Here is a 21,532-nt window from a genome sequence, read left to right as displayed (position 1 = left end):
CAGTTATTCCTGGCAAGTCCCACCTACTACACACTGGAACGCACAGACATACACTTATGAGTCTTTATATCTATGAGGCTTTTCATTGGTCTTTTAAAAAACTTTATGACTGTTTTGGAACAGAGGCCTGTCTCACAAAGGTGTAAAATAGACTTTCCATATTGACAACTTCAGAGGATGCTCTAAAGGGGAAAATCATGACTTTCCTCAAAGAGGTTCAGACTGCTGGAGGATTGGGACTGTCTACAAAAACTGTTCTTAAGGAGGTTCATTGAGCACAGTAGTTGTGTATTTGCACAACTGTCAATATTTGCCTTTTGCCCCAGACAGTGAGCTCTGTGAGAGATAGCACCGTGTTAGTCTTGTTCACTTCTGTATCTTCACTTTCTAGTTAGAAGAGCGTAAATATCTTCAAATACATACGAGTCAAGGTAGACAGCTAGGATTTCTGACCTCTTTCCTTGGTCTCACTGGTTCATGAACAAAAAGCTTCAGTTTGCCAAATCAGTTATTTATTTTTTTTTAAAAGATTTTATTTATTTATTTGACAGAGACAGCGAGAGAGGGAACACAAGCAAGGGGAGTGGGAGAGGGAGAAGCAGGCTTCCTGCCGAGCAGGGAGCCGATGTGAGGCTCGATCCCAGGACCCTGGGATCATGACCTAAGCTGAAGGCTTAACGACTGAGCCATCCAGACGCCCCCAAATCAGTTATTGTTTATTGGGAACCTATTGAGCAATGTGGTGAGCGTTGGAGAAAAGACCTGGCCTGTGTCCTCCCTAGAATGTGTAGATAGGCCTGAGTCTATGAAGATAGACATGGAAGACTTTACTATCCATCCGTCTGTCCGTCCGTCCTTCATGCAAATGGTGAACATCTATTTATGTACCACGCCTTATGCTAGATATAAATCCTGCCCTCAGGGAGCCCCCTGTGCACTGGGGGAGACCGACCTGTTATCCAATCTCGGCACGCTGCAGTAGGAGATACGCAGTGATAGAGCTGAGTACAGCGTGCAGAAGGGGCATAGGAGGGAGCGGGAGTGTGAGTAATTGGGTGTTAACAGGTGGGTGTTTCGTGGTTAGTCTTCAAAGAACTCCCGTGTAGTCAGATACACTTACTACCAAATGGCAGTGCGTTTGGTTGAGTGTCAGTAAACCCGCTAACTAGTTAGGTAGCAGAGATGCTGCTGCTTGGGCGCTAGCTTTGTAGCGCTGTAACTGACACCGATCTCCACAGCTGGGCCAAAGCCCAGGCCGGCCCTCGGGGTGGGAGGTCGCAGCCCACGGCCCTGACACTGTCTGAGTCACCCCAGCTGCTCTAGAGCTCAGCTTCCCATCACCACCTCCACTTGACAGCGAGAGTTTTCGGGAATATTTCAGCTGTTTAATTAACTTGTTAATGCAGATCTCTTGTTTATGTGCTCTGTCACTTTCCCCTTTCTCCTTAGTCCAGAACAGTTGTGAGCTGGGGTGTCAGAGTGTCCTGCCTGTTGTACTGAATTTGGGTACATGGGAGTCTCCTGCTACTCGATTCACCGATTTTGTGCTCCTTCTAGCAGCAGTGGAAGCTTTTGCCCCGGCCCAGCGTCACTGAGAAGAAACACCCAGGGCTTCCCGTTCAGTCAGACTCAGCTGCTCATATTGAGGGGAAGGAGATTTGCTCACGGGGTCAGAAGCAGCTCATTAGTGGAACAAGGAGTTATTTGGTTCTAGTTGTTTTTACAAGCCCCAGTGGCGAACTGCTCCTGGGACTTACCTGCAGGCCACATCAGCACAGAGGCTGCTCTTGGGCTCATTCTGGAAGGCATTCATTGTGTGATATTGATTAAAAGAAGGATTTCTGTACACTGGCCATCTGTCTGTCCAGTTAGATGGGATGGGTGGGTTAGGAGAAGAGAAAGAGGAGTGGACTCTGCTTTTCCCCTCTGCACAGTCCCTCGACTAGTGCTTCGCAGCCCCAGGCGATTTTGTGCCCCAGGGATTGTTTGCAGTGTCTGCAGACATACTTGGTTCTCAGACTAGGGGGTGCTACTGACATCTAGTTGGCGGACGCCAGGGACGCTGCTAAAGATGTGCAATGCACAGGATAGCCCCCACAGCAAGGAGCTACCTAGCCCCCGGTGCGGGTCTGGCCAGCACTGGGACACGCGGCCCGAGGCTGCCCCGCATCTCCATGGAAGGTGCTTAGCTGGTTCACACGGTGTCAGGATAACTTCACAGCTTGTCTGTATGGGAATCTGGGATGCAGTCTCTGCCCTCCCCCTTCAGGAGTCTGGTGCCTGCCTGCAGTGTTTGCGATGGAAAAATACTTTTCTCTGTTAGTCAGAGGCACTTGGAAAGAGTCCAAGGGAACCTGTTCTAATCTGGGAAAGTTGGCAAGGATACCTGTGTCTCAGGCTGGAGGAGCTGCATTCTAGAAACCTTTCCCAAGCTGCCTAATGTCCCTGATCACTGTTCTCAGGAACTTAGCGGGACTCCTGGGTGACTTTATCTAGGCTCAGTGACTGGTAGCCGTCTCATCCCAGAGTCCTGATTTCCTGGCCCGAGATGCTTCTGGTGAGGTCTGGGTGCAGATCTGGGTGCCTTCCTAGCTTGGCAACCTTGGTCAAGTCACTTTACCTGTCTAGGCCTCAACTTGCTCCTCTCCCAAGCAGGATATTCCAACCTGCCTGCATTCTACCTGGGGCTGCCGTGAGGGTCAAATGAGTAGATCTGTGTGAAAGATCCCAACTGTGAGATGCAGTCCACACCTAGGTGAGGGGTGCCTGCGGTTGGGATATGTGAGTGTATTAAGCAGTGTGTGAGACTTTTAGAAAGCCTTCTGTGTCCACAGGGTCTGTGCAGAGCTTGAGACATACCAGCTTTCCCCTGAGGGCTTATGAGCTGGCCAGAGCTGCTCAGTGTCCAGCTCTGAGGGGGGAAGTTTCCTAAAGTCCTTCACTTACATTTAGGCTGGCAAGTGGCTTTTTTTCTTTTCATCAGCAGCTAGGAAGATCTTCATGGCCTTACAGATAGTTTTCCTGTGAAGATTTCTTTTTTTTTTTTTTTTAAAGATTTTATTTATTCATTTGACAGAGAGACAGCCAGTGAGAGAGGGAACACAAGCAGGAGGAGTGGGAGAGGAAGAAGCAGGCTCCCAGCGGAGGATCCCGATATGGGGCTCGATCCCAGAACGCTGGGAATACGCCCTGAGCCGAAGGCAGACGCTTAACGACTGCGCCACCCAGGCGCCCCTCCTGTGAAGATTTCTGATCACACTATTGGTCCTTCATGACACACATCCCAGTTTATAATTGTATATATCCGTGTGTATTCTCGTTTAATGCCTAGACTGTCAGCCCTGTGAGAACACTGTCAGTTTCGCTCGTGGCTGTGTCCCCAGCACCTGGCACAGGCCCGGCACATAGTAGACGATCAGTAACGGAATTGTTGAATGAGTGAATAAATGACAAGGTAAGGAGCAGCATGGGCTTTGAAGTCAGGCCTAGTTTTCTGCATCTCAGCTCTTGTGGCATCCTGATTGTATGGCTGTGGGCAGCCCCAGCTCTCTCCACCCTTGTTGCAACCACCGTGGGTCAGGCCCCTGAAACCTCTTCTCTGGCTCCTTCTGTGGCCCCTGACCTCCTCGTCTTCCCACACTCACTCCCTGCACCCCCCCCAATCTGTTCTTCATACCTCCACTGGAAGGTCTTTACAAACCCATCATGTCACACTCCAGTGGCTTCCCAGTGTTCTTATGATGAAAGTGTACTCCTTCGTGGTCCTGCGAGGCCCGGTGTGGTCTGCCCTCTGCTGCTGTGCCAGCCCTGTTTCGTACCGTGCCAGCTCTTGCCTGTCCAGCCAATCTGCGCTTTGCGTCGTGTATTTCCACCCTTTGCCCCTCATGTTCCCTCAATTCAGCACACTTATCCCTGAGCTCCTTCTTCACTTTGACTTAGTTATATCCTTTTTTTTTTCTTTCTTTCAGCTTAGTCATTGCCTCCCTAGGGAGGCCTTCCCTTGACTTCCCTGACTAATCACTTTTCCCTTTCATCTGTCTCATAGCACTACAACTTCTCCTTTGTGCTGTTTTCTGTAGATTCTTTGACTAGCTCCTCCTCCCACTAGACAGGGAGCCTTATAAGGGCAGGAGATACATTGCTTTCTCTCAGCAGTATATCCCTGGTGCTTGGCAAAGTACGTGGCACGTATGAGGTTGGTGCTCAATACATGTTGGACCAATGAATAAATGAGCTTATCTTCTCATTAGGTAAATGGGGAAATATTGCTGACCTTGCGTGAGGACTAAATGAGATGAGGTCTTAAAGCTTCCAGCATCCATGAGGACTGGGCTCATGTCCCGATTTAGTGCACATTAGCGTCCTCTGCTCTTGGGAACTCTGGAGCTCTCTGGAGGTCACATGCCCCATATCTTCTTCCGGGAGAAGTCTCCATGGGGCTGATTTGGATGTCTCCGGACAGGTAACAGGTTGATTCAGAACTCTCCTGGCGAGTGCAGAAAGATCGATGCTTACAAATGCTAAGGGCTGGTGGCTGGTAATTTATTAGAATCTCAAGGGGAATGAGTTACACAAGATCCCGACCTTAGTATAGGGTTGGTCAGAGTGTCTAGAATCAGGTTGCTTTTGGAATGCTGGAAGCTTTCCCTGAGCCACGCAGTATCCCAAAGTAGTCTTGTGGTCCCCCAATAGCTGTGGACTGAGAAAGTGAGCCCAAAGACAGAGTTCTTGACATTCTTCACTTTCTTCAGTGTTCCCTAAGAAAGTCCTAGAGACTTGGAAGTTTAAAGAATCAGAGATGGAAGAAGACACTTCCTCACGTTGCAGATGAGAAAACTGAAAGAGGAGAGAGAGTGATTTATGGCAGCAGTTAAGCTGGAAATCCAATTCTACTTTTCAGTAAAATTTTCCCCCTCCCATCATAGTCCTCTTGGTTCTTGGTTATAGCCTTTTACAGTTGAGATATGTTTTATTCTTTTGTTTCTTTAAAGTGGGGAATTGCAGGACACATGTGGAAGGGACCAACTCTTAGCCACTGTCCTTTCTTGCTTCAAGTGTCACCGGCCAAGAGACATTTTATTGTATTTGATGTCTAAGCATTAGTGAAATCCAAGCCCAGCCATTGATTCACACTATTTTTTTTAAATTTATAAATATATCTCATGCTGATTTTTTTGTTTTGGGGCCAAGATCCTTTTTAGAATAGGGTGACAGTGTATATTACTCCATCTTCTTTGGGACCAAATATCGTGAAACCTCAACTGAGCTCAGGGAGATTCTGACCTCATGGGCTCTATTTAAAGCAGAGTTTTGGAATTCATGATGGTTGTGCTTTAGAACTCTGAAAACCCAATGGTTGAAAGTCAAAGCGAGCCCAAAGGACTATTTTGAAATGAATAACTTTGCTTATTATTAAAGTCATTCGTTTTTATCTGAGAATCCTTAGAATGTCAGGAATGGATGAGAACTTCGAGCTCATCTGGCCTGTCTCTGTCAGTTTAGAGATGGGGAAACTGAGGACTGACGGGGCGTGAGTGGAAGAGGTAGAGCAGAACTCAGGTCTCAAGGCTCTCCATGCAGTGCTCTCTCCACCTTGTCTCATCCTCTCCAGAGATGATGAGGAGATGTGGAGGACCTCACTAACCAACCCAGGGACCCGAGCCAGGAAGAGTAGTTTCTTCCGTACATGAAGTTCTGCTTCAAGAAAACACTGATTCTCACCTCAGGTGTGTAGCCATAGATTCCCTTAATGGGTTTGTGTGTGCAGTAGAAAGTAGGAGATGGTGCCCAGGAGCAAGGGTCAGGACGCCATGCCAGGGTTCACAGAAGCAGCTGCATTTCTGTTTGTGATAATACAGTAGCAATCATAGCTCTATGGATCACTTTTATTGCTATAAAGTGCTTTTGTATCCATTTCCTCAGGTGAAGCTGGCAAGATGGGTGTTATCCTTGTGTCACAGACAAGTATCTAATTGGTTAGCTGCATCGCCCTGGTTTACTAGACTGGCAGAACTAAAACTTGCACCCGGTCTTTTGTCCCCAAGCCTGCTACTTTCATTCCAAGTACGTATCTCAGAAGGCTCTAGCTCATTAACTGAACTCCTTTTGCTCTTCAGAGAAGCGTCTTTCTCCAATTTCTGCCAGTGATTCTTCCAAGCAATAGGGAAGGAAATTCTTAGTTATCCTTGATCCTTTGGCAGGTATTTGTGGAATGCTTACCTATATGTCTTTAACACTGTGCTACAGAATACAGGGGAATGTAAAATCCAGAACTACTTGGATGAACAGGTGAAATACTTAGTAGAAGAATAAAAAAGAATGATGTGGCGAAGAGTGAGAAGAGTGGCCCAGACACTGAAGGCTCTAGGGTTTCAGGGGAAGGAGAGGTCCATGTGGGTGAGGGTGGTCAGGGAAGGTCACGTTTTATTTTATTTATTTTTAAAAATTAAAAAAAAAAGATTTTATTTACTTATTTGTCAGAGAGAGAGGGAGAGTGCACAAGCAGGGGGAGTGGCAGGCGGAGGGAAAAGCAGGCTCCCCGCTGAGTAAGGAGACTGACTCTGGACTCAGTCCCAGGACCCTGGGATCATGACCTGAGCCAAAGGCAAACATTTAACCAACTGAGCCACCAGGCGTCCCAGGAAGGTCACATTTTAATGGATGGAGAGTTCGGGACTTGGTTCTCTTGATTTCTTTTTGTCCTCTGGCAAGACACAAAACTCCCTGGTCCCTTTCTTCCCCTCTGGGCAATAGGAGGTTGTATCTCTAGGGACCATTCCGACTCTGAAATTCTGTCCTATATTAAAATAAAACTGGCCTAAGGAAATAATTATGGAAGTATTGGAAGATTAACTATAACGCCATTCATTGCAGCCTAATTTATGACAACAAATGCGTGGATACAAAAGGGGTTGTAGGGGGACCAGTTAAATTATGATACAACCATATGTTAGAATATATAGTCATTAAATAGGATGTTTTAGGAGGATATTTAATAAAAAAAAGAAGGATATTTAATGACAGGAATATGCTGATGATATAGTAAGTGAAAAGAGTGGATTATAATAAATTACTACACTATAACTTCCAACTTTTCCTTTAAAAGAATGTTTGAATAGGAAAGACTAGAAGGAAATGTAGCAGAATTTTATCTCCGATTGGTGGAATTATGTGAGGCTTTTATTTTCTTTTATATTTTTATGCTGAATAGTTTGTAGTCTGATTATATCCTGCATAAGCATTAAGGTTAATGAATAAAATTTCTTGCCCCTTCGTGCAGGGAAGTAGCCCCTTCATCACTTCTGGGGTATGTGTCCTTGACAAATCGCCTTCACGGCTTCACTTGGGAGGTCGCATGGAAGAGAGGCAAGAGACTGTAGAAGGAGGCAGGAACGCGGAGATCTATTTTTGGCTTAGTCATGAGTCAGCTTTGTGACCTCAGACAAGTCCCTTCTGAACATCCCTGAGCCTTGGTTTCCTCATCGGAAGATGGGAGTTGGAGGTCACAAAAGATTCTTTGAGCTCCAAGATATACTTGCTCCTCAAGATAGAATTTCTCCACTGTCGTGGCACTGGCTCAAGGCCGCATTAGTTCCTGGTGTCCTTGCTTTTTTTCCTGCTCCTTTGCACTGGGTGCAAGCCGACTTTTCCTGTTCAGAGTTCAGGGTGGGATTGAATGGAGTTTGTTGATAGGGCTTGGAGCTGAGAGGGTGTAGTGACCGCATTACACCACTAGAGGGAAGCATTGTTTGATTGCTTCCCCTTTTCCACTGTCCCTATCTGCTCTGCCGGTGAAGAATAGCCTTGATTTGCCCTGATTGGGTTTCAAATTCTAGAATCTTAGAACTATAAGGACTTTGAGGATCATCTAGTAGAACCCCCATTATGCTGCAAATGTGAGATAATAGAGGCCAGAAAAGGCAAGTGACCTATTTAAAGCCACACAGAATGTTTTCTTAGGGTCTGAACTAAAGGGTTTAGGAGAAGGCTGCAGACAGAGCGAAAAATGTGGTCAGTTGAGTCCACAAAATGTGGACAGTTCCCGCGATTGTGCAGGAATCTGAGAGATCTGCCTGGATGCACCTTTACGGAGCTGCTCTGGCCAGGTGCTGAGAGGTCTGGAGATAGAGAAGAAGAGACATGACTCTACCCCGAGGAGCCTGTGTCTGGTGGGGGAAGCACATGCAGACACATGTTGCTACCCCAGTGTGTCTTCCTCATCTTCTGGTGGTGTGCCCAGCATGGGATCTGCTCTGGGTGGTAACTTGGAGGCTGGCTTATGGAAGGCCTAGCAGGTGTCCTCGTGACTGATGCCCTCCAAGGTTAGGAGATAGATACCCCGGGCACCTACAGTTTGTTATTTCCAGTGCATTTCTTCAAGCAGTGCTCACATGTTCCCATGTCCTGTCTTACCCTTTCTTGAAGTTTGCAAGGAATCCTGACAGTTTATTTCCCACCTTTGAAAGGCTTTGTTTCCTTGGTCCTGGGCTGACTTTATTTTTGGTTTGCAGGGTGCCCCCCAGCCCTAAGCATTGTGGTAAAGTGGAACTGTGGGCTGGTCTGGGAGCCAGGCAGCTGTGCGACCTTGGGCAGTTCCTTCCTGTCTTTGAGCAGGGAGGTCAGGCTCTCAACTGCCATAGTGTCATCTCTGCTAGAGAGATGAAGTTCTGGCATTATTTTTGGTTTTTGTGTTTGGCAGTGAATACCCATTGATCTGTGGTCATGGAAATGTGGTGTCCAGCTGAAGCAGAAGCAAGATTCATGCTTTGAAGCGGGATCATTTGAATAAGGGGCTTTCTGGGGGGCCTGGCCAAAGCCAAGGGCGGCTGGGCCCAGAGGGCCACCAGATGGCAGCAGTGGGCAGGCAGACAGCCTTGGGGTGAGATGGGTAAGGGCCAGCATCCAGAGTCAGAATTAGCAAGGTCAGAGCTGGAAGGACCCCTAGAGGTCATCCAGGCCCTCTTTTCATGGATGGGAGAACTCAGACCCAAAGAAGGAAGAGGTTACCTAAGGTCTTGCTGTGAGTTAATACCTGATTGTCTCCTTGCCCGTGAGAAGAACTGAGATTGTTTTGGCCTCTAGCTGGCTGCCCCCCAGGAGAGCCAGGAGACAAGGGTCTGGGCCCTGGGCCAGTGAGCCAGAGGTGGGAAGGGAAGAGGACAGCAGTTAAGTGTCCTGCCTTGATCCTGGTTTCTTTGAGCGTCTGGTCCTAATCATTTTCATCCTTGCACCTGCAGTAAGGGCCATGCCTGGTATCTTTTCTGTTCCTGCCTGTGTGCCCAGCTCTCCTCTGGACCAGAGCCCTCTTGTCAGGCTGGGCCATGATGGGATCTCCCTCAAGCGTCATCTCACAGCCCCCACCACACCCAACAGATGGGTAGGCCCAGGGCTTTATGCTATAATAAGACACTAGTTAACATAGTTGGTTGAACAAAAAAAATATTGTTTTAATTTCCAAGGGTGTCCACGTAGGGCAGGGAACCAGTCTTTGCCAAGCACGTTCCATGTACTAGGTGCTCTGCCACTTACATGCTGCCATTTACATACTCCTCCTAACTCTGTATTCCTCCTAACCCTTGCATTCCAAGTGAGGAAATGAAGGCTCAGAGAGGCTGAGTGGTTTGTCCAAAGTAACATAGCCAGTTAAGCAAAGCAGTCCCTTGAACCAAGCTCTGTTTGATGTCACAGGTGACCTCATTTTATTTCATCATGCTATTCCCCCACGGAGACTGTGCTGGAAATGTGGCAGGCGACTGTCAGGCTGCAGAACAGGGAGGAACTCATACTGTTCTCTCTTTCCGGGAGTAGGGGAGTTACGGTGGGGGGGCCGCTGGGAAGGAGGCCTTAGGAGCAGTGAAGGGGGGCAGTCACGGGGCAGGTTCGGGGGGTGGCTGAGGGGATGTGGAATACCTTTGCTCTCTGTGCCTGTGCTCCAGTGCTTCCCTGTGCCAGGAGTGCGCGTCTGTGTCCCCGCGAAGCTGTTGCCACACTTGGGCTCCTTCTGCCCACGGTCATCTCACACAGAGGCGCTCCTTATCCACCACCACCCTCTCAGCACGCTCCTCTCCCTGCCTGGCTTTATTTGTCACGATAGCAGTTCTCACTGCGCGGAACCCTGGTATCTCTGTTCACTTACTTGTCACCGTCTCCTCAGCAAATGTGAGCCCTGCCAGGGGCAGGGTTTGTGCTGCGTTATTCACCTCTGCATCTCGCCGGGCACAGAGGCGAGGCTCAGTGAGTGGGAATTGCACGGAATGGCTGCAGCTTTTGGACGTGGAAGCTGTGCCATTTCAGGGGCCTGTGCTCAGGAGACCCGGCCGGTGGCCCTGCTCTCTTCCCGCCGCCTCGGAGGAGCCCAGGGCGGAGAGCCTCCGCTCCCCGGGGCTGACAGTGATGCCTGCTGCTGCATGGTGTTTGGGCCAGCTTTGCCCCTGCACTTCTGTGAGGCCTTGCCTTGGGTCCTTGGTTTCTGCACTTGTCCACGGTGGGTGGGAACACCAGCCACTGTGTGAGCTCACCAGATGGTTCTGGGAAGGGCTCAGAGGTCCCAGGCAGAGGGCTCGATTTCCATTCAAGGAATCCTTCTCCTCTTTCCTGGTGGGGATTGATTTATTCCAGGAGCTCTCTCAAAGTGAGCATTAAGTGACTGGCCTGTAATTTCGCCATCATTTTTAGGTTCTTGACAGATGGCACTGCGCGTGCCCTTTCTCAGGGGACCTTGCCTGTCTCATGGGAGCTCTCAGTAATCATAGTGACAGCCAGTGCCTTAAAGTGCTCTCGGATGTGTGCCAAGATGAAAGTGGCCCATTTTGAGGAATCTTGGGTCAGCTTTTTCCTAATCCGAGAGTGACTTTTTACTTTACGAGGAAGCCTCATGTGGCCAAAAGAGCCTGAAGAACCAGGTTGAAGCTCTGTTTGGCTGCTTTTTGGCTGTGTGATCTTAGGCAAGTCACATAACCTCTCTAGGCCTGAATTTCCGCATCTGTTAAATGAACATCATGATCTCTAATTTGTCTGCCTCACAGGGATATATTATGTCATTCGCTCATTCACACATTCCTTTTTCACTCCTTTACTCGATTATTCAATAAATATTCGTTGAAGAGGCACAGGTGAGGGGAGGGCACTCTAGGCAGAAGGAATACTGGAAACAAAGGTGTAGAAGTGGGAGGTGCCCCTTGGCGTAGTTTGCTTGGCTAGGGGCCAGAGAAGCCGAAGGGACTGGAATCATTCAAGTGTACTAGACATGGGTCCTTATTCAGGCCTCACGTGTGAGCCATGGAAGGAGCAGCTGAAGGTTTCTGTGGGGGTAGGGGGTGGTGGTGACAAATAGGAACGATGAAAGAAAGGCCAGGCCTCAGGGTGGCTCTCGCAGGCTCCTGGGCTACAGCCTCACGCTGGCCTGCCTCAGGCCTCATGTCCGTGGCTGATTTTTAGGTCCTTTGGCCCTATCCCCCATGAGCTAGGTGACCAGCGGAATGCACAAGATTGGTAGGGATGGAGTTATCTGGCTCATTGGTCTGTCTTCTGGGGAGCTGTCCCAGGCCACATGAAGGTCGCTTAGGAGGAAGCCATCATGTTGCCTTCAATAGGCCTAAAAATGAGCAGCTTGGGGGCTTCTCCCACACCTGCCTGAGGCAATGGAGGTGTGTGGGGAAGGGCTGCTCACCTTTACCAAAGACACACTGGTATGCCAGGCGTTTGCCAGGCTTGACAGAATCATCTGTTTGCACAGAGTTTGCTGAGGAAGGCTCACTCCCGTTTCACATGGCAGGAACCTAAAGGGAGACTAAGAGATGTGGGCTCCCCCTCCCTAGTGACTGAGCCATACTCTGCTCCGCGTGCAGTGGGGGCTCAGCAGCACCTCCTGGTCAGCTCGAGGCTGTGGTGAGGGTCAGATAAGACCCAGGGTGTGAAAGCACTTTGTGGGCTAGGAATTGTTGTGTGCACGGGCAGGGAGTCACGGTAGTACCGCCTCCCAGTGAAGTTATTTGAGATTTGCTTGGGTCCTTCCTGCTTGGGCTGATAGAAGGTTCCAGCCTTTGGTTTCTCCTCTCCTTGCACTTTCTTCCAGCCAGTCCCAGAGTCAGTGGCTCCACTTACCCCTTCTCCCTTTTAAGCCCACAAATCTGAAGGACTGTTCTTTTTTTTTTTTTTTTTAAAGAAAATTAACCCTGTAGTACAACAGTAACATCAAAGTGAGCTTACCTTTTTTTTTTTTTTTTTTTTTTTTGCCATTTTGGTGAAAGCAGTAATAAGTCACAGAATTTTAATGCTGGAGGGGGCCGTCTTCTTAGTTGGGAACCTGGGAAGGCAGTTACACAGCTAATGGGGGCAGAGCTAGGACTGGAACCCAGTGGGACCCTGGCCCGGGGCCTCTTTAGTGCCCCACATCGCCCCTCTTAAGGGAGACTTCAAGTGCTTCATCGCCTTTCTGGAGGAAGAATCCAGCTTAATAAATTTCATTACACCAGCCCCTTTATGTAACAGGGCTGTTTCCGGGTCCTGGCAGATGGTCCATAGTAACAGTGCTTTGCTGATTTGGTTGGAGCTGATCCTATGAAATGAAAAATCCTGTGTAGCAGATGCCTTTCCCAGTCCCTGGCCATGGAAAAGTCAGCCTCTCCAGGGAAGGCACTGTAGCTTTGGTTACTTCCCGTCTCTGGTGTGATTAGAGGTGAATACCACCGGTGGGAGACTTAAACCGTGTCAGCTTTTCACAGGAGGTCACACTGGTGACTTAGAGTTTCTTGGCAGGTGGGGTGCTGGTAAAGGGTGTTTCTTCTGGTGCTGGAGGGACAGATGGGAGCGGGGAGCAGAGTGGGAGGGAGATGAGCAGATGTGGAAGGGAAGGAAGGACAGGCTGTCCCACCATGTATCTGGCCTGGTGGACCTTCACACTTAGGAGGCCATGCACTTCCAGATGAGTGGCTTGAATTTAACTGCCACGTTCGTCACACACGTCAGCCTTGACCATGGACTTGGATCTCAGGCCTCCCCCAACCCCTTGCATTGAAATTATTGGGCCTCCAGGTCTCCTGATTCTCTTGTCTTTCCTGGTGAGTGCTTGATCAGAATGGATTCTCCTCAGTGGCCTCCTCTGGTCATGCTCATTAGCGACACCACTTGATGCAAGTGGGAAATCCCCAAGCCATTGTCTGTGAAGTGGACGTCACTTCCAAGGGCCTCTCCTGACCTTGTCCTGCTGCTCAGTTCTTGCCCTTAAAGGGTCCTCACACGAGGGGTTGGGAGAGTGCTTCCCTATTCGAGAGTGCAGCTTTGTTAGGACACCTGTCATGAAGAGCCTGGAAGAGTTTCCCCGGGGGTGGGGTTGAAGGAAAATTGAGAGGCACCAGGCTAAGTCATGTCCTAAGACATTCTCGCTGGTGGAGCATGCGCTGACTGGCATCCCAGGATAGGCTCCCTCCCCTCCTTGCTCCTGCCCCTGCTGAATTATATGCCCCTTGAAAGAGTGGGGGCGACCTTTGTCTCCCCTGTTTGAAGATGTTAAACTGGGCCTCTCATGAACAGAAAGCCAGTTTCTCTTTGGAGTGCAAGCAGTGTTTCTGGGGGGTTCTGGGATCTCTTGGGATTTCCGAGCTGGAGCCCTGGCTTCTTCCTTAACAGCTTTAACACCCAGGTGAGGTTTGCTGGCTTCCCATCCCAGTTTATGGTTTGTCTCTGGTCCTGCTCCTGCAGGGCCTCGGGGTGGGCTGCAGGGGGAGCTGCGTTCCCGCAGCCAGGGGCTGGGATTTCACCGGCCTGGAGCGTTCCTCTCTGCAGGCTGGCGTGCTTGGGAACTGCGGCTTTCCTCGGCAAACCAGCCTCTCAGGTCTCATTTCCAGCTCCAGCCTCCAGCTTGGGCATTGTGAGTCATCAGCAGCAGCAGAAAACGCGGCCTCACCAACAGCTGGGTGCAGCGCCTGGCCTTTTTTTCCCTTCTTTTTTGGTAACTTCATAGAGACGGAAGCTGCTGCTGACCTTTTGTAATGGACAGTGACTGAAGGTGGAGTCCAGGGCTGGGGCGGCAGCTCTAGGTAGGGAGAGGAGGAACCCCGAGGAGATGGGGTAGGAATATGTGTCTTTTTGCCCCCCAGCCCTTGGGCCTCCCAGGAAGTCATCCCAGGGAGAAAGGCAGTGAGGGGCTGTGCGGGCCTCACCTGTCTCTCTTCTCTGCCAAGAAGCCCAGAAAGCTTTCGCTGATGCAGGTAGCAGTGGGAGCTGTGAGAGGTTGACTGAAAGAAAGAGACTTCTTTCAGAAACCTTGGACAGGATGGAGTAGAAGTCAGGGTGGCCTGGGTTCTAGTCTTGCTTTGCCTCTAACTCACTATTTACCATTGGGTAAGCAAGTCACGTTCCTTACTGGGCCTCCCTTTTCCCAGCCAGAAGCGGATGGATGGTTGAGTTAGAGTGCTCTGAGGTCGTTCCTTCCTGCTGCAAGTGAGTTTGTCACCAATGTAAAGAATTTTGAGCCTTGATCCCATGACCATCTTGAACATCGGAAACTTGTAGCTACTTCCCCAGCGCTCATGGCATGAGGACATAGGCATGACTCCTACCCTCTGAGAACTTACAGGCTGTCTTCTTCTTTCCTCGGCCCACGAGGCAGTACAGAGTCTGCTGGGAAGCAGGGAAGTGGGATTCTGGTTCTGGCTCTGCCAAAACACATCGTGTGTCCTTGGGCAAATCACTCCTCTCCTTCAGCCTCCTTTTCATTTTCTGTAAAGTCAAGGGATTAGATTCGCTTCTTGGCTTCACCTCCCCCCACCCCGTTCCCCTGCCCCCACCTCCACTTGAGCCTCCTACCAGCTCTTCTGCAGGGCGTGATTCTTAGCTGCAGAAGCCCTGGGGTATAGTTTCCTTTCTAGCTGGGAGGGAGAGAAGCAAGATTATTTTTTTAATTACGCAGCTAAGATTAGGCAGCAATCTGCATTTTAAAATGTTATTAATAAGAGTCTAAAAGTGTGTTAAGAAACTCTGGAGTTTGAATGTGACATGAGCTGGGAAACATCTGCAGAGCCTCCAGCCTTCCCCAGAGAATTTTCTCCAGGCGCTAAGCTAGTGCTGGGTGTGACCATTAGCCTCTTGTATGCCCAGATTCCTGGAGGAGCAGGGAACCCAGGCATCCAGCCAAAGCAGCCCCCTGAGAGCAGGGGCTCATGGCCCAGCCTCTCCTGATGGTTCTTTGCAATCTGGCTTTAGACAAAGAGTGATGGTCATGGTATTAATAATGCCTCTGTTGTAGTTTACAAAGTATTTTCCTGTTTGTCTCCCTTACTTTTCATCACAGTCCTGAGAGGTAGTTAGAGCAAGTTTCATTGCCCCCTCAGTTGGCTGAGTTCTCTTAAAGATTCTTCCTTTAAGCAAGGCGGTGTGTCACAGAGGAAAAGCCCCAGATGGGAAGTTGGGAGCTGGGTGCTGGTCCTGGGCCTCCACCGCCCTCCCTAGCTCTGCCTGTCCCCTTTCCCTACTGTGTGTTCTCTAGAGCACTTAGAGTCATTTGCCAGGGCATATGTTTTATACGGTTTTCGGTCAATTGCCTGTCTTACCCTCCTGCCCCCAACCCCGTTTGAATATTAGCTCCATGAGGGAAGAGAGTTCTGTAGCCCCTAGTACCTGGGACAGCACCCAGCATATAGAAAGTGGGCAATAATGTTGTGTTGAGAATTGTGAATACCTGGCTCTGCTTCTAAGTAGTCATTGTGACTTGGAAAAGTTATTTTCTTCAGTTTTGTCTTCTCTTTGGGGGAGTTGGATGGGATGGTCTCTGATGTCCTTGGTGGCATACAAAAGTCCACGGTAAGCGCGATGCCTAGACCTCTTTTTTTTCAATGAACATTGAGCACCCGCTCTGGGTCAGGCCTTGTGCTGGGTGCTGGGAGGAATATAGAAAAAATAAAAAAGGATCACTGCTCTTCACCCCTTAGTGGGTGTGATGGTTAATTTAATGTGTCACCTTGACTGGGCCATGAGGTGTCCAGATATTTGGTTAACATTATTTTGAGTATGTCTGTGAGGGTGTTTTTGGGCGAGATTAACATTTACATCATGGACTGAGTACAGTTGGCCCTCCCTAATATGAGTGGGCCTCTTCCAATCAACTGAAGGCCTGAATAGAACAAGTAAGTCCTTTTTTCCCCGAGTGAGAGGGACTTCTCTTGCTGCTGTCCTTCTGGGACATTAGCTCTTCCTGCTTGACAGCCTTTGAGCTGAGACATTGGCTCTGCAGATTTTGGACTTGCCAGCTTCCATAATCATGTAAGCCAGTTCCTTATACATCTCTCTCTCTCTATCCTCTTAGTTCTGTTTCCTGGAGAACCTTGACTAATACAGAGGGCGACATAAGACCTGTCATCAAAGAATCTTGCATTTGGTGGCATAGAATAGTTGTTGGAACAAGGTACGAGCATCATGCCAGTGGCTCCTAAAGGAAGGGATGTTGGAACAAGAGGATGACGGGGGCTTTAGGGAGGCAGTGGCGTTCGAGCCAGGCCCTGAAGGGTGAGAAGGATTTCTGGAGGTAGAACGAGCAAAGCCCACAGGCCTTATGCGTTGACCAGCATTGCAGGCTGGAGCCCAGCATGACCCTAAAGCCTGGGAGGGAGGAAGTGAGGTATGCCCTTGACAGAGGGGCAGGCGTCCAGCATGGAGAGAACAGAGGGATGGTGTGGAAGGCCAAGGAACCTCTTAAACAAACTAGGACCCAGTTTGGGAGAAGAAACCATTCCTTCCCTGCTTTTGTCTGGGAAGCCCCAGCCCTGCGTGGTATAGATAGTCCTGTAGCTGGTCTGGGGCCTCCTCAGGGTGCGTCTGTCTTGACTTCTATTACCAGTGCTCCCGATTTGATAGCTAATAGAGTCAGTGATGAAAAAAATGGAGCAGCTGCGTGGAATGCCTGGCGTGTTGTGGGCTTCTGATCTTTGCCATGTAGGCCAAGGAGGAAGCTCGCTCAGTCACTCAGCAGTCAGGCTCTTTGTGTCCCTGTGACCCTGAACAACCTCCAGAAGTCCTTGGGAATGTTCCCTTTTGAAGAGACCGTGTGACCCAGGGAAAAGCAGTATGTTCTCTGCAGGGCAGTGACTGGGGGCCCCATCGCTGGTGCCACCAAGCTGTCCCACTGACAGCAGCAGGAGCCCGAGCTTGAGACCTCAGCTCTCCTGTGCTTTAAGTTCTCCGCCTGTAATTTGAGGATTATAATGCCTACTCATGAGGTGTTTCTGTGGACTAAATGGGAGAGTTTAGCATAAAAGAAGAGTCCTCAGAATATTAGCTACTATTATTATTATCATCATACCTTTGCAGCATACGAGCTGTGTGATCTTGAGCAAGTCATTCAACTTCTGTGATCTGTTTCTTTATCTGTAAGAGGGGGTTCACACCAACCATTCAGGGCTGATTAAAGTAGATGACTTAATGGCAGTGCCTAAAGTCGAGTTTTACCCAGAGTCAGTTCTCTGTAGAAGTCTCCCCAGTACCCTACCTTTTGTTCATTCTCTCTCCATTTCAGTTGGGCAGCCCATGTTTGGAAACTTTATTCCTGCATTAACTTCAAAAATTTTAAACCTTTTATTGGAGATGTCATCCATGATACAACTTTGGAAACTAAGGAAATTTTGCTAAGGAATAACAGGATATATAGTCAATCCCAGTCTTCAGTTAAATTGTTAGCTATATGAGTGGTCCTTTTTTTTTTTTTTTAAAGATTTTATTTATTTATTTGAGAGAGAGCAAGTGAGCACAAGCAGGGGGAGCAACTGGCAGAGGGAGAGGGAGAAGCAGGCTCCCACCTGAGCAAGGAGCCCAACATGGGGCTTGATCCCAGGACCCTGGGATCACGACCCGAGCCAAAGGCAGACGCTTAATTGACTGAGCTGCCCAGGCGCCCCAGGAGTGGTCTTTTATATTAAAGCTGATGCTTTATTTTAGGACACTGGTCAGACTAAATATTCTAAGGATGCCAATAAAATTGGACTGTACGCCACTCATTTTGACAGTGAAGATTTTTAGACATCGTCATTGAAGTGTAGCTCAGGAACGTCTCAGAGACCATCTAACCCAGTCCTCTTATTTTATGGTTGGGAAGAGTAGACCCCTGGAGGAGAAGGGACCTGCTCAAGATCACATAGCCTAAAAGAAGCCAGGAGTAGGATCCAGGTCTTCTTCCAGGTTAAAGCTTCCTCTCCTTCCCCACTTCTCTCTTCTCTTTCCGTAGCTTCCATTTATTGGTATCACACTGTACTTCAGAGGCCTCTGATGTGCCGGATACTATGCTCGAATCTTACAAAAATCCAAAATTCCAAGATGGAACCTTCAATGCTCTTTTGCTTCTTTGGTTGTCCATAGAGACATTGACCCTAAGACATTGGTAGGTGGGCGTTGGCTGAGAAGATCTGACAAATTGGTAGACATTGTGAGTGGATACTGGAAATTCTTGATAGGGCTATGGCGGTGAGCCTGGAGAATGAGAGAACTAGTGGCTAACATTACTTCGTTGCATACTTTTTGCAAAAATATCCTTACAACAACCCTAGAAGTAGATGTTATTATTTCTGTTTTATAAATGTTGAGTAATTTGCTCAAGATTATGGAAGCAATGAATGATAAAATCCAGTAGTTAATTTCATTTGTTTATTCTGGCAACAAATATTCATCAAGTATCTGCTTTGTGCTGGGCATTGTTCTAGGATGCAGGGGTGAGCGAAACCAGACAATCCCCGAAGCCACAGAGCTCACTCTCTGGAGGGGAGGCAGACGTTAATCAAAAGTCTTCCTAATGAGTGTACATTTATAAACTGAGAGAAGCGCCCCAAGATGAGGAACGTGGTTCTCCCAGATTGTTGCACAGAGGAACCTGGTCTGGATGGAGGGCTCACAGAGTTGAAGAGGCAGTAGGAGTTGACTAGGTGAAGGGGATTGGGGTGGTAGAGACAGCCAGGGACAGAGGGGAGTGGCATAGCCGCCCAGTGGAAGAGTGGCAGGGCACATTCATGCACACTCATAGCCTGGTGTGACCGCTTCTGCCACCTGTGCCCTGAGCGCTCTCCCTTTCCACTCTCCTCCTCCCGTGGGAAGATTAAGCTGGCAGACGCCAGTTTGATCTGCGTGTGACCAATCCTTGGTTGTTGTCATCTGCACCTTTTTATAAAATCTCTGTCCACGTGGCAGAACGAAGAATGAGTTACAGAAATCAGGTTCTTAGACTTCACAGACTTAGAATTAATAACCTGAGAGTAACTGATGTTTGTCAGCAGATGAATTATAAATGTCACAAACTCCTAGCTAGAGAGCGGCTCACTTCTTACCTTTGTGTGTGCTCTACAAGGGTTCCTATCACCCTGGAATATGCTACGGGAGGGACTAAGGGGCTATATGGCCTTTTCTCTGCCTTGACCCAGGGGTGTGCTTTTTATAACATCTACCTCTGCTGACTCCCTCTGATACCTTCAATGACACTCTGTTCCCTTTTGGGACAGTCTCTTAAGAAGTGTAAATGTTCCTTCTATTACACTGTAATCCATCTTCCTCTCACCTTCAGGACCCCTTTCCCTGGAATGGGGTAGAAATTCCCCTTCCCTGAAGAGCTGGAGTGGCTTCTTACCTGCCTTTACCACCATTCCAAACAGCCCTCTGATGGATGCTGAAGGAAGCTGCCCCCTTGAATATTCACTAGCCCCCCAGCCTCCTGACCCCCTCTGCCCCTGCCAGGGCTTTGCAAAGAATTGTCTTTATCCTCACTTACTTCCTCATTGTTTCTTTTTTTTTTTTTTTTTTAAAGATTGTATTTATTTATTTGAGAGAGAGAGAGAGAGAGTGAGAGAGAGCTTGTGGGCAGGTGGGGGGAGGTGAGGGCCAGAAGGAGAGGTGGAAGCAGACTCCTTGCTGAGCAGGGAGGGCATGGGGCTTGCTCCCAGGACCCTGGGATCATGACCTGAGCCTAAGGCAGAGGCTTAACCATCTGAGCCACCCAGGTGCCCCACTTCCTCTTTATTTATATTTGACTCTTTGATAAGATGTTTGCAAAAGGCCTCCAAAGAGTTAAATCATTTAGTAATGAAATAATATTTCATGATTCCCATTGATGGGACTGCAGATCTGGCGTCTTTGCCCTTTTGTCTAGTTCTTTTAATGGCACCACCACCTTCCCACCAACGTTGAAATCCCGAGATTTCAGAGTGGTGTTCATCTCCTCCTGTTCCCTTTCTCTGACATCGATGTGGTGCCAAGCCTTGCAGATTCTTACCTTGTTCCCCTGTGACTTCAGCCTTAGGTTCACCCTGATCTGTCTCAGCTTGTGTAATTGTAGTGACTTTCTTCCTTCCCTTTCGCTTACTACTGCTGTGCCTTTGGGTAAGTGCCTAGTTCCTTGTGCATTAATGGAGCTGGGAAGAGTGATACACAGGATACCAGAGAGAGAATGCTTAGACCAGTACATAGCACACAGTAGGTGTGACACAAGTGTTAGCTATGAATATTCTTATTACTGGCCCTCCCCCTTTATCAGATGCGCCATCCCCAAATATTTCTCTGACCAGGCCCCACCCCTGCGCCCAGTCTGCAGTCTCACCATGGTCTAGTTAGCAGCAGTTCCTAAAGTGAGCATGTGAGAACAATTGCCGGGGTGTGGGATGAACAAATTATGATTTCTTTTATGTATTTTTAATCTCATTCTTTTAAATTTTCTACTTTGTGAGTATATTTTACACTGTATATATTTAAATAAGGGTATATATGTAATTGGTGTATGTATATAATACAAGTGTATATTTCAATAAATAGATGACTGTGTATGTGTATGCCGGTGTATATGTGTGTATACATATATATGGTATGTCAACAAATATTTTACTCATAAGGGGGTGCAAGCCAGCAAGTTTGGACTGGTCTAGAAGGTGAGATCCAGACTCCAAGCCTGGCATTTCCCTGTGGTGAACCCAGCCTGCAGTCCTGACTCACCTTGCAGTCCCTCTTCCTCGTGGCCCTCCCTCTCCCCCTGCCCCACCTTGTGCCTTTTGGTTCTGTCATCGCTCGTGCCTTCTCCCCACTCCTAGAATATTCTACCTCATTCTCCCATTTTCTTTTCCTATCTAGAAGTTCACCTTCAGTGTCACTTGTTCTGTCAAGCCTGCCAGGACGATTCCAGCCTGAAATCCTCCAAGGTCCTTAGGCATTCTTTGTCAATGGTACTTGGCTCCTGTTGTGTTCTGTGTTGTGTTGGGATCTTTTGCCGCCTATACCTAACGTCTTGGCTCCATAGTGATCTTATGTTAATTCGCACATGGACCTGCCTTGAAATGATATTTTATTTGCTGACTTTATTTTCTGCTGTTGGTCCTTTTTCTCATTTATCTGAAGACATACACCTATACTTTTTGGATGACATTAATGTATGTATCTTTTATCACAGTAATACATAATTCTTGACTATAAGGAAAAATTCATTTGTTACATTCTGAATCTCCTTGGATTTGACAGCATGCTTCTGCTTGAGACGTTTTTGTCGACAGCGCCTTAGTGAACATTTTTTGTATGTGGA

The 21,532-nt window shown here is 48.4% G+C and overlaps 1 protein-coding gene across 7 annotated transcripts in view; it reads left to right on the top strand.

Annotated features, from left to right (window-relative positions):
* SERGEF (secretion regulating guanine nucleotide exchange factor) overlaps positions 1 to 21,532 on the top strand; it is a 217,453-nt gene that overhangs the window by 23,105 nt on the left and 172,816 nt on the right. The gene's annotated exons all lie outside the window — the stretch shown is intronic.

This window comes from Ursus maritimus, unplaced genomic scaffold, assembly GCF_017311325.1.
Source record: "Ursus maritimus isolate PB19 unplaced genomic scaffold, ASM1731132v1 scaffold_23, whole genome shotgun sequence".
Classification (NCBI taxonomy): Eukaryota; Metazoa; Chordata; class Mammalia; order Carnivora; family Ursidae; genus Ursus; species Ursus maritimus.
Note: the sequence above shows the minus strand (reverse complement) of the source record. Positions and strands in the feature narration are given on the sequence as shown.